Consider the following 17934-nt stretch of genomic DNA (forward strand, 5'->3'; position numbering starts at 1 on the left):
CGTTTCAAAGATGAACTTCAAAAAAATTTTTTTTTTTACTGATATATTAATGACTTTTAAAAGTACTGTAATGTGTATTATCTATTATAAGCAGTCTAAAAGACTATAGGAAATTATGTAATTTTAAAACTATAGTAAATTATTGTGTGTGTTGATGGTGTTGATTTCCCAACGCAGTCCTCTAATCAACGTTGCTTTGTGAAGACACTCAAGGCAGCAGGGCACACTGGAGCTGTAGGTAGTTCTGTTCTCACTTTTTCTGTCAAAGCAAAAAGTTAAAGGGACGTTCTGTTTTGGGGAAAGTCGGTGTATGGGGGTTAGGGCAACAGATTGGTTGGGTGGGGTAAAAAATTGGGTCGTTTTTTTTGGGTAGAAATTGTAGGCTTTGTTTTTTTAGTTGAATCGGTGATTTTTTTGGTTTCCTGGCAGTTTTTAAGAGGCAAGCTGCTTGGGTATGCATGGCATGTTTTGCAGTGTTTAAATGCGGTTTGGATGCGTTTGAAGAGGAAGCAAGCAAGCAAAGCAGCAACGTTTTGAAATGCGCAGCCAGGTGTTTGTGAAGTAAAAGTACAGAATAGAAGAGAAGCAATGATTTTAGCAAGATAAAAGTTTGAAAGAAAATGTATATAAAGGTCAGGACAGGACATGACAAACAAACACAACACAAAGAGAAAAAAAACAAGTTAGTTACATTCTAAAGTCAAAATAGCACGCATATTACAGAATGATTAACAGTACATACTTAATTGTACAAAACATATTGCAGGACAAAAATAAGTTAAAATTTTTGTTTAAACTCAAAGTATTAAGATCATATTAAAACTACACTCTAATATCAGTTTTTGAAAAGGCTGAATTATCTTGGTTACACAGAATATAGGTCCAGTCTGTATGTCCATTCTGTTAAGGGTGGGGCAGTCAAAAGCTGATGCTCTGTACAGTGTTAAGTGTATGACACAAACTGACTCTGATTTCTTCTTTTAAAATCATATAATATTTTTCATTTTCCATGCAAACTGCTGATTAAATTTAATAGTGTATGTTCCTTCATGAGGTCATAAAGTAACCAGGCAGTGAAAATCAATTGTGCATTGCAGTTACTAGATGCTACCTTTAAACCATATTGGCTTTGCCATTTTGGCAGAAACAAGGATGTGACTACACATGGGTTTGTTGTGTTCAGATTGACTAGACAGCAGGACGATGTATGATCTTATGTTTTGGGCATGTAATGCGCAATATTCTGACAGCCAGGTATGTGATATGTAGTAATTTTTTAATCTGTACAAATTTTATGTTGAGTAATATTATTCAGCCTTAGGAAAATTATTTTAATAAAATCCCAGTCATCTCTCCCCCATTGTTAAAGCAATAGTTTGTCTAAAAATTAAATTTTTATGTCTATCAGCTTACCATCAGGCCATCCGAACTGCAGGTGACTCTGCCCCCTCAGCAAAACACAAATGTAGATCTCCAACTCCAACCCCTCAGTCTCTCAGTGAATATGCATGTGGATGGTATTAAAATTTGATAGAGAAAAATAACTCTGCGGCTCGTGACGACACATCAATGTCCTAAGAGATAAAACTGAACCAACAGGTTGCGAACCAACTTCATAGGTGCATACTGCCACCTATTGTATCGGGTGCACTGCATGAGGGTGCATAAGCACTATACGGGGCACCGATATAGTAGGTGGCGGTATGCTCTTATGAAGTTGGTTTGCAACCCACCCTTAAACACCAAGAAGAAGATGTGTACACACGTACTCCTTTAGGCATAGTGCTGTATTGAAGGTAAAAAAATTATATAAATACTTTTCGGTTTCTTGCACAAACCGATCGTTTCGTATCTTAGGACATTGAGTTGTCGTCATGAGCCGCAGAGTTTAATTTGGATTTGTCTGTACATTCCTCTAAGTTTTGTTACCACCCACATGCATTATACATCTGACAGACTGAAACAGTTGGGAGTTAAAAATCTATATTTGTGTTTTACTGAAGAAACAAATTCACCTACATCTTGGATGGCCTGGGGGTAAGCTGATAAACATAAGATGAATTATTGCTTTAAATGTGAAATATGTAACTGTTACTTACAAAGATGAATTAGATGTCCAATCTAGGAAAAACAAAATCAACAAAAACGACAAATTAGTTCAAAGTAGGCATGACCACATTTACAGTGTATTTAGAAAGTACTTAAACCCCTTTACTTTATTTGCAAATTTGTTATGTTTGCATTAATCCTTTTTATAATTTATATATACCTCAAGAATTTAAAATTACAAATTCACCTACATCTTGGACGGCCTGGGGGTAAGCTGATAAACATAAGATGAACTAATGCTTTAAATGTGAAATATGTAACTGTTACTTACAAAGATGAATTAGATGTCCAATCTAGGAAAAACAAAATCAACAAAAACGACAAATTAGTTCAAAGTAGGCATGACCACATTTACAGTGTATTTAGAAAGTACTTAAACCCCTTTACTTTATTTGCAAATTTGTTATGTTTGCATTAATCCTTTTAATAATTTATATATACCTCAAGAATTTAAACTTATATTACTTTCCAAAGATAATGCAGTTGTCACAATATTAAACACTGTGGACTGGTTTCACAGACAAGCCTATTAAGCATCTTTAAAAAGCACTCCTTTGAAGAAGACATTACTGGTGTGTATCATAAGACAAATCAATGGCACTGGCATATCTTAAGATGTGTTTTACTAAACCTTGTCTGTGAACCTGGGGGTGTGTTAATAAAAGTCCCATGTCAGATGCAGCTTTTCAATGCCTAATTAAAATGTTCTGACTCAAAAAAAAAAAAAAAATTTAAATCATTCTCATTAATCAACATCTAGTACCCCATAATGACAAAGTGAAAACTGAATTTAAGACATTTCTGTAAAATGTTTTAAATGAAAAAAAATAATTTCACATTTACTTAAGTATTCAGACCCTTTGCGATAACACTAGAAATTTTGTTTAGGTGCCATTTATTTGTGTTGATCAATGCCGAGATTTTCTACACCTTGACTCGAGTCCACTGAGATATCCTCACTAAAACCTTATGAAAATGACCCTAAGCAAAGAACAAGGACAACACAGTAGTGGTTTAGGGACAACTATGTGAGAAGTGGACCAACCAATGCCCTGACTTCAACCTCACCAAGCATCTCTGGAGAGACCTGAAAACGGCTGTCAGCCGACAGTTCACATCCAAACTCACTGAGCTTGAAAGGATTTAAAAGGAAGAATGGCAGAAATTCCTTCAATCCAGATGTGCAAAGCTTGTTGCGTCATTCCCAAAAAGACTCGAGGCTGTACTTGCTGCAAAAAGTGCTTCAACTAACTACCAAGTAAAGTGTCTGAATAATTTCATTTTTTTTTCTTCTTTTAAATACATTTAGACATTTCCAAAATCCTGTTTTCAGTTTCTCATAATGGGGTACTGAGTGCAGATTAATAATAAGAGGGGCGGGGGGGGGGGGGATTATTGTAGTATCAGATTGAGACCTAACAAAATTGAACTGTGTAGGGGGTCTAAATAGTTTCTAAATACAAAGGTCCACAATGTGCAGTATTATGTCATTCAAACTTCAGTGTTTCTGCTGTCCTATAATAATTGGTAAAAATTAAGTCTTGATCTTATTTAGTCGTACCCAAAATGATCTAGTTAGTCAAATATGCTTCAGAATAAACAAGTAATTATATGATATTCCTGTTCAAAATGTTCCCTTTCCTGTGGTATTAATGTAAAGATTGTTAATTTAATAAATTATCGCATCAGGCAACACAATAGAACCTAAACTGTAAAATGCCATCTTCAGAATTAAATTTTTTTTTTAACTCACCCCCTTGTCATCCAAGATGTTTGTCTTTCCCTGTTCAGCTGAACACAACCAGACCTATACTAAATAATACCCTGGCTGTTCCCTGCCTTGCAACGGCTCCGATCAGAGACCAAATGTTTAGAAGCTCCAAAAACTGCATCCATCCACTATTAAAGTAATCAAAATTTAATGTATCCAGTGGGTTAATAAAAAAACAATTCATATTTTGACCTTTTAGTTACAAAACATACCTTAAATAAACAGACAATAAAACATTTAGTGTCTAACGACTGTCAGTTTTGTCACAACTCATGATGAAACACAAGAACCAATAAGATTTTACATACCACTATATTTAAATCTATAGTTGATTTTGTTTTATAAAATTACGTATATGTAACTAATCACTAAAAGTGCTCAGAACTAAACTTTTTCTTATAAACCTTATACTTTGCTTCTAAATACATTTACTAAACCACTGGGTTGTATATGGATTACTTTAATGATGGATGGATGGACCTTTTTGAGATCGTAAATGTTTGGTCCATGATCAAACCCACTACAAAGCAAAAAGGAGCCAGGATATTAATAATCAGAACTCTGATTGTGTTCAGCCGATGAAAAAAAGGCATAAACACCTTAGACGACTTAGATGGGGCTAAGTAAAAAAATCTATCATTTTTATTTCTGAAGGTGGAGTACATCTTCAATAAAGTCAGTTTTACTTTCAAACTAGGAGTGTAACGGTTCTCGGTAAAGAATCGAATCGTCCTGTTTTCCGCCCACAGTTTGGGACGCACGTGCACCGTGTTTAATTCGACCACACATTTCTATTATAGTTTGGTGAAAAAACGATGCATAAAAAAGCTAATGTATGGTTCTGAATAATCTCTGCATGTGTTAAGGTGAGAGTACCTGTCCAATCAACTCGAAGTATGCAAATTTGTTGTCAACCTCACAGTTCATCCTCGCGTGTTTGTGTGTTTCACAGACCGTTTAGCACAGCAAACGAAGGAGAAAAGACGCTAACAGAGTGATGCCCAGCTGCATTTAAGTCTACTGCAGCAGCGATGCTCAAGAAAATGTGGACAAAACTGTAAAATTCGGAAGTGCTGTATGCCTAAGGCAATACATCTAATATGACGAGTCGCTTTACACGTCATCACCAGGGTTTTGTTGATAGCACACGATCGCAGGTGAGACAGAAACAGCACAAATTGCCTTCTGTGTTTGAATTTTAACAAACCTATCTTCTTGCAAAAAAAAAACTTGAAGATAGCGGCATAGAATATAAAAAGTAACCCAGTGTTCTAAGCTATTTTATGTTCATATTGAATTGCACAGTAAAGCTGGTATAGTATAATAATACAAGTGCTCTTAAGTGAAAATGTTGATTTTGGCAGAGGTTAAAAACGGCTTAGGTTTTTATTTTTGTAAAGCAGCCTGTTGTGACCAATGTGTACTGAAACTGTGACCCTAAGCCGTGATACGCACCGAAACGTGAGTAATTTGAACCGTTACACCCCTATTTCAAACATGCTGAAATGGCCAAAACTGACAAACAACAATAAACATTGGTAAACAATATCTGTTACATTAACAGAAAAACAATGTTATAATGTCATTAGGCAATTACTGATTCAAAAGTAATTGAAAATGACTTACCAGTGACGCAATGTGGATGGCTCTGAAAAGAGCCTTTGGGTTCGCTATAAAAAATTTTATTAAATAGGTGCTGTTGCACAGCAAAACCAGGAATTTGGCTGAGGTTTAGAGAAAATCAAACAGAAGAAAAAGAAATGGTCACTAAATATCTAAATAAAATATGTCACAGCTTGTACATTTAGTAAGAATTTGACATTCAAAAATAATACTTACTTAGCTAAAGCAGTTAAAGTTTTCAAAAGAGCAAAAGAAAGAAAAATTAAACATTACTACTTAAATATCATGTGCAAGGTTAACTGTTCAGAAAAAAAGTATTATGTTGCAACAGAGATTGTTATATAAAATGACTTACCACAAAAATGTCTAGACAGCAAAAAAATGATGTAACAAAAGTACAGGGGAAAGAGAAAAAAAAAACATACATTATTATCAAATCATAAGGGTTGATATACCAACCATATTCTTTTTACAATAGTATATTTTATAAAGTATATTTTGAGGAATTGTCTCCAACATATTAATAAACGTTACACTAGAAAAAAACGCATGTATTTTGTGTACTTCCCCCTACCTAGGCTCTTTATTCAAACATTTTTCGTCTATCGCAAATAACAGTGAAGCTAACAGTGTTAATAATGCGGAAGCTCAAGCTGGGCGCGACCTCCCGGGGTCGCGCCTACCAAACGTATCTTAAACAAATAAGTTAAGTTACCATAACTTCAAAATGAACGTAAAAAACTATGATAAAATATGAAACACGTCAAAAACTCATGAACAAACAAGGCATTTAAGTAAAGCCTCGCCTGCAGATGTCACTGTAGCTTCGAGTAACGTAACGTTATGTTATTCTTCTATAGACGATACCATGCATTTATTATATATAATTGCATATGTTAGTCCACAACTTAAGTGGTTGTTCCTACCATCCATATAACCTCGGTTAAGCTGATTTTTGTTACCAAAAACAGGCAGACGCCTGAGTGTCTGACAACCACTTAAGTTAACGGTTACCTTTTCCCTCACTGAAATTGTTCGGTCGGTCCGTCCGTTTAACGGTTCACATTAACAATATATCAAACTAAAATCATATAAACAATAAAAATGGGCTTTAGCCACAATTTCTTAGGCTACAATTATTTGAACTATCCGTTTGTTTTTTTTCCAACGCATAATTTACCTCAGAAAACAATGATAGCAGAAGATAATCCGTTATATTTTTTTATTGTTTAAACGTAAGTAATATTACACTCATCTAAATTAACAATCGACATATTTAAAATCATCAAATTGATTAATCCACCGTCTGTCTGTGAAATTTTAAGACTTTTATGAGGAAATTTGACCTACCTCAAGAGATAGCTGAGAAAGTGGCGCTCGCTCAGTGAAGGTAAAACCAGTGAGAACCGGAAGCAAGCTCATTAGCTATACAGACTCTCGTCCAAAGCTGTCGTCTCATTGGTTTGAATTAATCACGTGATGTTACCTAATACCAGAATACTAGTCGTGTAACAAAAGTATTTAAAAAATATATATAAAATATTATCACATTTGAGCTTTGGATACGGGGCAGACAATATTAAACCATAATATTAAAAATAATAAAACAAGAAAACCTTCCTTAAACAGTAATATAAATGAAAATAAAATAAATATAATGCTATCAATGGCCATATGAACTCATTTGCTCTTATATATATAAAATGCTTATCATTTTGTTCGTTATTTTATTTAATTGATTAACTTTGAGAAATGCCCAAAATGGACAATTCTACAATAAATTGATAAATTCTTTGCCTTAAACAGTGCTTCCCAAACTGTGGGCCGCTGCCCCCCAGTGGGCCGTCGCAGTACTGCGGGGGACCTTGACTAGGCTAAATAAAAAAATCATGTGATTTTAAAGCGTATTTATGTATATATTTATATTTATTTATATTTATTTCATTTTTTTATTATACTGAGGTGAGATACATTGCTTAAACGTTTTTATATTTTTTTTAAATATTTTTTAACATAGTTATGTAATTAATTGCAATAGATTTATGAACTATTTGTGAGCTATGTAGCTTCTGTTACACACTTTTGGGTGGTTTCCCAGACTGGGATTAGCTTAAGACAGGACAAGGCCTTAGTTTAATTATGAAATATAACTAGTTTGAATAAACATGCCTTACTAAAAACATACTGGCGTGCATTTTAAGGAAAAACAAAGGGCACTGATGTATTTTAAGATATGTCAGTGCATGTTGTTTTCAGTTTGGACAGCTCTTATATTTATTTTAGTCTAGGACTAGTCTAATCCTTGTCCGGGAAACCACCCCTTTGTGTTATAATGGTAAATACTATGCAGAAAGTATGTAGGGTTATGGTTTTATATATGAAGAGTTTCGTTGCAAAACGAGATAACCACCATTTTTTTAAATGTTCAGAAATCTTGTTTTTTGGTTGTGCATTCCAATTAATTTCAATTCAACTGCAGTTGTTTTGTTTTGATTTAAACCTTCATAACTTAAAACATACAGCTAAGTAGCACCATAAAACAAAATAATAACATGATAACATAATAATAAACATATTTTCACAAAAATGTAAAAAAATGGATTTATCTCGTTTTGCAACGAAACTCTTCATTTATTTGTAAAGAATTTTTACGTCATCTTTCAACAGAATATAAAATACTTTCCATAGTTCTCATGATTCACGTGAGATTCTTAAAAACTGGTTATTAAATGTTGGTAATGTGCAAAGAGACAATCGGCTTTATTAAAAAGATATGTTATACTACAAATGGGGGGGGGGGGGTCGTGGAGCTTTTGCTATGTTTTTGGGGGGGCTTACCAGTGTTAAGTTTGGGAAGCTCTGGCCTAAAATATTACACAGTGATAAGATGGCACTGATAGGTACAGACACACTATCATCAGTGTCATTATCCTAGTGACTATTTGTGAACCTCTTAAATGGCAAACAATTCACATAGATGTTGCAGTAAAGCACCAGCTGGGAAAAATCAAAGGTCAACATCCTATTTATCTTGTCTAAAACATAGATAAAGGAAAAGATGCATCAATATTCACATACAAACAACAGCAGTGTGCATTAAAGTATACTGTGTATCAGTTCCCAGACGTAAAAAAACATGAATATCATTATGCATTACATTATTGTCCGAAAAATGCTGCATAAATGTTTTCCCAACTAATAATGAATTTAAATATATTGAAGTTTCAAGCATCAAGACCTTCATGTTTACTGCATACTCTGATCTTGTAGCTTACAATTACATAGCAACTGCATAGCAGCATCCTAGCTAATCATCCTAGCTAGCCTCATATTAAATCAAGCTAGCCCTGCTGAACAAAGCAGCATAGCCTACCAGCAAGACCAGCATATGTTGTGTTTTGGTGCTGGTTAGCTACTGAACACAAGCTAAACCAGCATCAGCACCAGCATTAGCACAAGCTAAACCAGCACCAAACAAGCAGTAGCACCAGCATCCCATGCTGGTCATACCAGCAAGACCAGCATATGTTGTGTTTTGGTGCTTGTAACCACCAGCTAAACCAGCATCAAACCAGCATAATTTCCACGCTGATCCATGCTGGTGTGATGCAGTTTTTTTCAGCAGGGAGCTTCATGCTAAACTATAGGCTATAGCTTTGTATTAAATCATGCTAACTTTATGCTAAATCATGCTAACTTCATTCTAAATTATGCTAACATACTGTTAACTTTGTTAAATGATGTTAAATGGTGTTAGCTTCATGTTAAGTCATTGTAACTTTGTTTAATCATGCTAGCATCATACTAAAACATGCAAACAGCTAGACTAAACTAAACTTCTCAAGTAAACGTTTATCCTGTGAAATTGTTAAAAATGTTCAGACTCGCTTTTTCAAGCCAACATAAAGTTTGTCTTCAAACTTTAATATCTAGTTATTATTATTCTTTCTTCTCCTCCCAAAATTTCTGACACTAACTCGTCCTAGAGCTTTCAAGCTACATGCACCAAATTTTCCACAGACCTTCAGACTGGTCTGACTTAGTGTGCTATATCTTTTCTAACTGATGGGACCTTCCGAATTCCTAAACGGGGCGCTCGAACACCCCAAAATTCCCATTGACTTAACATGGAGACAAACTTTGACGGGTCATAGCTGTGAGTGAGAAACTTGTAGAAACTTGTGGCTTACCACATTTAAGGAGGCTGACAGGCTGTGTAAGAACATACATTAAAATGGGGTGTAAGCTGTACCCCTGGGGTGTAAGAGGCCCCCAAAATTTCCCATTGACTTATAATGGGGCAGGAAACATGCCCATATAAGGGAATAAAAGCGTCCCAGATGGAATATCTTCACTTTAGAGTGTCGTAGAGACATGGGGGTGGGCTCATTTTACTCAGTCATCCAATTAGTCTCTTAGGCTCGCCCCAGAGCTATTAAGCCACGCCCCTAGCAACATTTTTGGGTACCCTAGCAACATCTCCCATAGACTACCATTATAAAAGCCCAGATGGATATCTTTACACCAGAGTTTCATAGAGACATAGGGGTGGGCTCATTTTACTCAGGGATCCAATCAGTCTTAATAGGATTCTTATTGAGGTATTAAGCCACGCCCCTAGCAACCAAATATGAGCACCCTAGCAACATAAGAAACAAAGCCTTATTTCTCTGGATCTGAACATCATAGAGACATGGGGGTTGGGTCTTTGGGTCATGTTAGCTTCATGCTAGCTTCATGCTAAGTCATACTAGCTTCATGCTAGTTTCATGCTAGCTTTATGCTAATTTCATAATATATCTTGCTAACTTCATGCTAAATCATGCTAGCCTCGTGCTAGCTTCATGTTAATCATGCTTGCATCATGCTAGCTTCATGCTAATCATGATAGCTTCATGTTAAATCATGCTAGCTTTATGCTAATCATGCTAACCTCATGTTTACTTCATGCTAATCATGCTAGCCTCATGCTAGCTTCATGCTAATCATGCTAGCCTCATGCTAGCTTCATGCTAATCATGCTAGCATCATGCTAGCTTCATGCTAATCATGCTAGCATCATGCTAGCTTCATGCTAATCATGTTAGCTTCATGCTAATCATGCTAGCATCATGCTAGCTTCATGCTAATCATGCTAACATCATGCTAATCATGCTACCATCATACGAGCTTCATGCTAATCATGCTAGCTTCATGCTAATCATGCTACCATCATACTAGCTTCATGCTAATCATGCTAACATCATGCTAACAGCATGCTAGCATCATGCTAACAGCATGCTAGCATCATGCTAACAGCATGCTAGCATCATGCTAACAGCATGCTAGCTTCATGCTAATCATGCTAGCATCATGCTACCTTCATGCTAATCATGCTAACATCATGCTAACAGCATGCTAGCTTCATGCTAATCATGCTAGCATCATGCTACCTTCATGCTAATCATGCTAACATCATGCTAACAGCATGCTAGCATCATGCTAACAGCATGCTAATCATGTTAGCATTATGCTAGCTTCATGCTAACTTCATGCTATTCATGTTAACATCATGCTAGCTTCATGCTAATCATGTTAGCATTATGATAGCTTCATACTAATCATGTTAGCATCATGCTAGCTTCATGCTAATCATGTTAACATCATGCTAGCTTCATGCTAATCATGCTAACATCATGCTAGCTTCATGTAAATCATGTTAGCATCATGTTAGCTTCATGTTAATCATGCTAGCTTCATGCTTATCATGCTAACATCATGCTAATCATGCTAGGATTATGTTAGCTTCATGCTAATCATGCTAGCATCATGCTAGCTTCAGGTTAATCATGCTAGTATCATGCTAGCTTCATGCTAATTATGTTAACATCATGCTAGCATAATGCTAACTTCATGCTAAATCATTATGCTAACTTCATGCTATTCATGTTAAAATCATGCTAGCTTCATGCTAATCATGTTAGCATTATGATAGCTTCATGCTAATCATGTTAGCATCATGCTAGCTTCATGCTAATCATGCTAGCTTCATGTAAATCATGTTAGAATCATGTTAGCTTCATGTTAATCATGCTAGCTTCATGCTTATCATGCTAGCATCATGCTAATCATGCTTCATGCTAATCATGCTAGGATTATGTTAGCTTCATGCTAATCATGCTAGCATCATGCTAGCTTCAGGTTAATCATGCTAGTATCATGCTAGCTTCATGCTAATCATGTTAACATCATGCTAGCTTAATGCTAACTTCATGCTAAATCATGCAACCTTCATGCTAACTTTAGATTAAATACTGCTAACTCCATGCTAAATCATGTTAACATCATGTTTAATCATGTTACAATCATGTTAACTTCATAGTAAAACATATTAACATCATGCTAGCTTAATGTTAAATCTTTTTAACATTGTGTTAGCTTTATGCTAAATCATGTTATCATTATGCTAAACGATTTTAGCATATTTTTAGCTTCATTCTTAATCATGTTAGCATCATGATAGTTTCAGTCTAAATCATGCTATCATGATAGCTTCATGCTGAATCATGCTAGCTTCATTTTACCTTCATATTAAATCATGTTAGCTTCATGTTAAATCGTGCTAGCTTCGTGTTAACTTCATGCTAAGTCATGTGAGCTTCATTCTAGATTCCTCAATTTATTTACCTCTAATATTTTACAGGGATCAAAAATTAAACTTACCTATTGACTCAAGCAACAATTATTCACAATAACTCTTTTCTTTAAAATATAATTATATATATAATATTTTAAATGTACATGTGTTGTTGCTGCGCACTACAGTAGCACTTCCAGTTTTACTATTGAAAAGTATCCGATGTCATATGCAATTCTGTCCCCTGAGGACCCTGCATGATTCCATTTATGTTTTATATTGTAGTATACAGTGTTGGGGAAAATTACTTTTAAAAGTAATGCGTTACAATATTAAGTTACTCCCAAAAAAAGTAACTTATTGCATTACTTAGTTACTTTTCATGGAAAATAATGCTTACGTTACTTTTAGTTACTTTTGCGTTACTTTTTCTTGGCTAAAGCTTGATCTCTTTCAGGCCTTGCAGGTGTTTTTATGACTGAAAAGTTCTGCATTCAGAAATTGCATATTTCATCACAAAAATGTTTAGCTCTGGCCTGCCATCTCAGTTTCTGACTCAAACTGTTTCCACACAGGCACAGAGAGTGCATACGTTTAGTTTAATTCAGTACATGTTTTTTAATCAAATTAATTAAACTAAAAAAGTAACTTGAGTTACTTTTTTGAAAAAGTAACTCAAATAATAATGTGTACTTTTAAAAAGTAATGCGTTACTTTACTCGTTACTTCAGAAAAGTAATATTATTACGTAACTCAAGTTACTTGTAATGCGTTACCCCCAACACTGGTAGTATATATATATGAGACTATAGGTGGTGAGATCCACACATTGCTTGTGCCATTTTATTGTTTAAATATTATATAGTGTACCCGTTCCACTTTTGTACTGTGTAAAGTTAAGAAATTACTTGTACAGAACATGGTTATTACATAGTTGAATCACACATTAAAATGATAATTTATAAGCCATTATTATTAAACTTTTACTATAAAAAACTACATATGTATGTCAAGTATGTAAATTATTCACAAAGTAAAAGTATTGATTTTTGTAAAGCAGATGATGACACACAACTACTGACATGTCTGCAACATAAATATTAGTTTATTATATTATTTTTGTAGCTTTTATTTAAGAAGTATTTTGTATGCTTTTATTTTGTACAAAGTAATTCGTTTGCTAGACTGCTATGAGATATCGCAATGACAAATTTTGACCAGGCATTAGTGTTAGATATCAGCTGGGGGGCCTATAGGGGAGCAGAATCACAAGGGGGGGGGGGGGGGGGGTAAAATTCATTCCACCAGACCTCTTTTTCACATGCTGTTGCCATGGTGAATCGTAATATCCAAGCTCCATTAATAATGGCTTTTCATAATGGTTGTGCACATTTTAAAATATTGTTACCTGCCTACAAACCTTTACATGGCTTAGCACAAACCTATCTTTCTGAACTACTGACTGAATATCAACCTTCAAGATCTCTTCTGTCATCAAATCAGGCTTTATTATGTACCCCTAAATCGAGGCTTAAGTGTACGGGAGATTAAGCGTTTTACATTGCAGCTCCCAGGCTTTGGAATGCCTTTTCAATTAGTATAAGACAAGCTCCACCTCTTCTCACTTTTAAGTCCAGACTAAAAACTTTTTAAATTTCAAAAAGCTTTTGATTGACATTGTGTCATGCATATTTATCATGTGATTGTGCGATTTTATGTTCATTTCTATTTTTTTTGTTATTTGTATTGTTTGTTTGTTATTTTTAGCATGAATTTGATTACACTGTCAATGTTACATCAGTTGACAGCCATTGTTTTTAATTGTGCTATACAAATAAATTATCATCTTAGCAACCACATAGCAAGACTATAACAACCACCCAGCGTTCCCTTAGAAACTACTTAGCAGCACCCTAGCAACAACCTTTAAAACCACATAAAAACTGTATCATGCTAAAACATGTTATCATTATTGTAAAACAAGCTAACAACATGAAAAATGTGTTGCTCTTATTCAAAGTGTTTCATGTTGTTCATATGCTAAAACACAAATGTTAAAACATTTTCGCTTAATATTTAAATGTGTTTACATCATTGCTTAAACATACAGTTTTATTGTATGAGGGGTTTGGATATGCTGTAATGAAATATTAAAGAACCACAAGAAGTAAGTTTGTTTAAACAGTGATTTATTTGTAATGATACACACACGCGCGCGCACACACAGAAATTTGTATATGTATATTTGTGTATATTAAAGTCATGCATTTGGCTTGCTGTATGTTTTCTATAAAATGTAGCCTTACAAATTTAGAGATGATTCTCAAGTGACCCACATTTAATTGTCCAGAATTGTTTCATCTCACACTCAAGTAGTGTGGCAACAACAATCAGAATTGCCTGTCAGGATGATGTGGTTGAGGAGCTGGTCAGGATGATCCAGTGGATTTTTGATTGAGGCAGCTTGTAATGTCTTACAGCCCCTCCTATTTGATGCTTTTGGCCCAGAAAGCATCATATCCACTTTCTTGATCGATTTCACACCTGCCTGCTCGGGCAGGTGCCCAGGGCGGTGATGTCCTGCCTTAGGTTGCCCTCCGCTGGCCAAAAGAGAGTCTTACCCGTCATTGGATCATCACCTCATGCACCTGGTTCATGCTCCATCCCATTTGGCAACTCTTATCATGTAGGTGTTTTTTGGGGTGGTAGTGGGGCACTTGAGAACCAGCACAGTAAATCTGTCTTAACCAAATACAAAAAAAATCAGATGCATGAGTCTTTTTTTCATTTACATTTTTTATGTTTTAATGTGTTTATCATGTTTAAAAACATTATAGTATATGTTGTTGTTTAAATGTTTAAATCATGAATAGTATATGAAAACTGGAAGAGTATAAAAACTGCGTGTGTGTGTGTGCGTCTGTGTACGCACATGCGCATACCTAGTTTTTATTATGTTAAGAGGACCAAATGTCCCCATAAAGAGGACCAAATGTCCCCATAAAAAAATTGTGTGTGTGTGTGTGCACAAACATGTGCACAAACACCTGGTATTTACGTTGTGGGGACCAAATGTCCCCACAGAGATAAGAATGAATCAAATGGAATGTGTGTTTGTTTTTGTGTGTGTGTGTGTGTGTGTGTGTGTGTGTGTGTGTGTGTGTGTGTGTGTATGTGCTTTTAAATAGCAGGGTTGCATCATCCCTGATAGTAAATGTGATAAATTGAATTCATCTACATTTATGGAATATGATAACATCATAATATATATATATATCTTGTTCATGTGACAGATTGTTGTTAATGGACTCTGATGTGGGTATATTTTATTGGAATCTTTTTAACCTGTAATGTTTTAAAAGCAATGTTAAAGTGTCCTTGCTATGTTGATCAGGATGAAGTTTCACAGCTGATAATTTCTTACAGTATCTATTCCAAAATACAGTAGACAGGATCATGATAACTGTAATATGTTTGCAGTACTCCTGCTCTGACATGTGAGTGTGTGCTACTAATAAACACAGGATCCAGAAGGGTGTTGTTTTCAGTAGTCCCAGTGTGGATCAGTTGTGTATATCCTTTGTCATTAAACAGTTTCAAAATGGGTTTGTTCCCATGGGACAGCTGGTCTTCATTGAAGTCTCCTAAAATGATAACAGGGTTGATGTTTATGATTTCCAGGGATGTCATAAGGGCATTTAGGTTAGTCAAAAACACTCCTAGGTTGTATTTAGGTGGTCTGTAGATTACTGTGACCAGTGCTTTTTTGGGGTGTTCTATTTTTAAAACCAAATATTCCAGGTCTGTCACGTTCTGTATGTACATCAGAGGATGAGCTTGTAAGCTATTTCTCACATAAATGGCCACTCCACCACCATTTCTGTTTGCCAACTGTAGATTATTTGTGTAGGAGGTATGTCTGTTGCGATTATAAATTCTGTATCCTTCCAGCTGGAGACACTCATGAGCAGATGAGCCAGACAGGTGTGTTTCAGTGAGACACAAAACATCAGCCAACAAAAGCTCATGATGACTTTTTAAATCATCCATATGACACTGTAATCCCTCTATGTTATGATGAATGATAGTAATATGAGAATTTACATCATACTCAGTGTGTAGAAGAGGTTGGACATGTTGAAAGTCAGCTTTTGGCATGTTCTCCAAAGAGGCATTTATTTCTGGATCACAGTAAAAAAATTTTTCATCAAAGTCTATGATGTGCAATCCACTAAGCGCTGTGGTTCTGCTTAGTGCAACATATGCCATGCCTGGTTCAAAAATATGCTTTAGAGATACAACAGCACGATCAGTTGTCATTCCTTGAACTTTGTGTATAGTGCATGCAAAAGCAAGTTTCATGGGAAATTGCCTTCGAACTGTTCCCTTTTTTTTTAGCGGCTCCTCTGACCTCTCAATATAAACAATGTTGTCATCTCCACCAGGTGCTTTGTTACGATGTTTTTGTCCAGCATTTACATCATCCAGGTAAAGTCCAATTAACAGCACACATGGAACACCATCTCGTTCCTGAGTTGTAATTTTTGCCACTTTACCAAAAGTACCATTAACCAGTCCATCTTCCACATCAATATTTCTGGTAAGCATTACTCGTGCACCAATTGCAATCTGTAGTTTGTCAATAAGATCACCTTTGTCTCCTTTAAATGGTGCAGCTTGCTTTTTCATTTCACCTGTTCGTGGATCTTTTTTGTAGTCGTTGGCATCAATGGTAATAATATTTGAAAATTGAGAGAATATGGCTGCAGTGTTGTGATTGTCTACCTCTTTATTGGTTGCAAAAATGTGTAATGCATCAGTGGGACACTCTTCGGAGACAAACGTGTGACAGTTTGTAACATGCACTGGTCTGCAGCTGTGAGCCTGTCATGCTTCTGTTTTACTCTCAGTCTGTTGAGCAGCTCAGCATATTCAAGATCCTCTCTCTGTCTCATAATCTGTGTCAGTGTTATGATCTGAAATTGATCTTTCCAGAAGTCCAACACATGATTCTCATACACACAGAGTGGCCGTGCTTTGCCTAGGGGAGGTAACTGTAGAAAATCTCCAACAGCAAGAACAGACAATCCACCAAAAGGTTTCTGGTTTCCTTTAATCTGTTGCAGTCTCCAGTTAACATACGCAAACAACTGTTTTGACACCATAGATATTTCATCTATTATTATAATGTGTACGTTAGAAAAATCTGCCCTGATTTCATCTATGCTGTTTCCTAGGCCTTGGTATGGAGGTTTTAAGCTTCTTGGGAGTTTTAAAAGACAGTGCAATGTTTTACCAGAAATGTTAAAAGCAGCAGTACCCGTAAATGCTGTTAAAAGAACTGTTGGTTTGGAAATGTCAGTGTGCTCCCTCACGCATGGAAGTTTGCGCAATATTTTAGATGCTTCTGCATGAATAGATTTAATAACATGTGATTTGCCAACTCCTGCTCCTCCATTCAAAGAATAGAGAAACTGTTGTGGGTTTTCACCAGAAACACATCTTTTGCACCAGTCTCGCACGGCATAAAATACAGAAGCTTGTGTTTGATTCAAGCTTTGAAACATTTTGCGAATTTGTGCAGAATTGAGCTGGGGAACTTCTATTACTGGCATAGATGTATTATTGACAGAAGAAGATGCTGTATATTCAGGAATATCATCTTGTTCATCATTTGCATCAGATGGTTCACGTTCCATTATGCATTCCAGCCTGATCAGCTCAGTTGCCGGTGCTAATGTAGTCCATGCATCCTCGACTGGACCGTTCTGTTCAAAATCCTCAATTGCTTGTTCTATTGCCTCATTATGCTTCT

The 17934-nt window shown here is 35.6% G+C and overlaps 1 long non-coding RNA gene across 2 annotated transcripts; it reads right to left on the minus strand.

Annotated features, from left to right (window-relative positions):
• Window positions 1-317: 317 nt before the first annotated feature.
• LOC141365916 (uncharacterized) lies at window positions 318-9444 on the minus strand. 2 transcript variants are annotated; one of them, XR_012370872.1, is made up of 4 exons: window positions 5507-9444; window positions 2381-2402; window positions 2100-2121; window positions 318-447 (listed from the first exon to the last, which is right to left on the minus strand). It is a non-coding gene; the product is annotated as an uncharacterized lncRNA (long non-coding RNA). The 2 variants fall into 2 exon arrangements; XR_012370871.1 differs by lacking the exon at window positions 5507-9444 and having other exon boundaries at window positions 2381-5500.
• Window positions 9445-17934: the final 8490 nt, after the last annotated feature.

This window comes from Misgurnus anguillicaudatus, chromosome 8 (assembly GCF_027580225.2).
Source record: "Misgurnus anguillicaudatus chromosome 8, ASM2758022v2, whole genome shotgun sequence".
In the NCBI taxonomy this organism is placed as follows: Eukaryota; Metazoa; Chordata; class Actinopteri; order Cypriniformes; family Cobitidae; genus Misgurnus; species Misgurnus anguillicaudatus.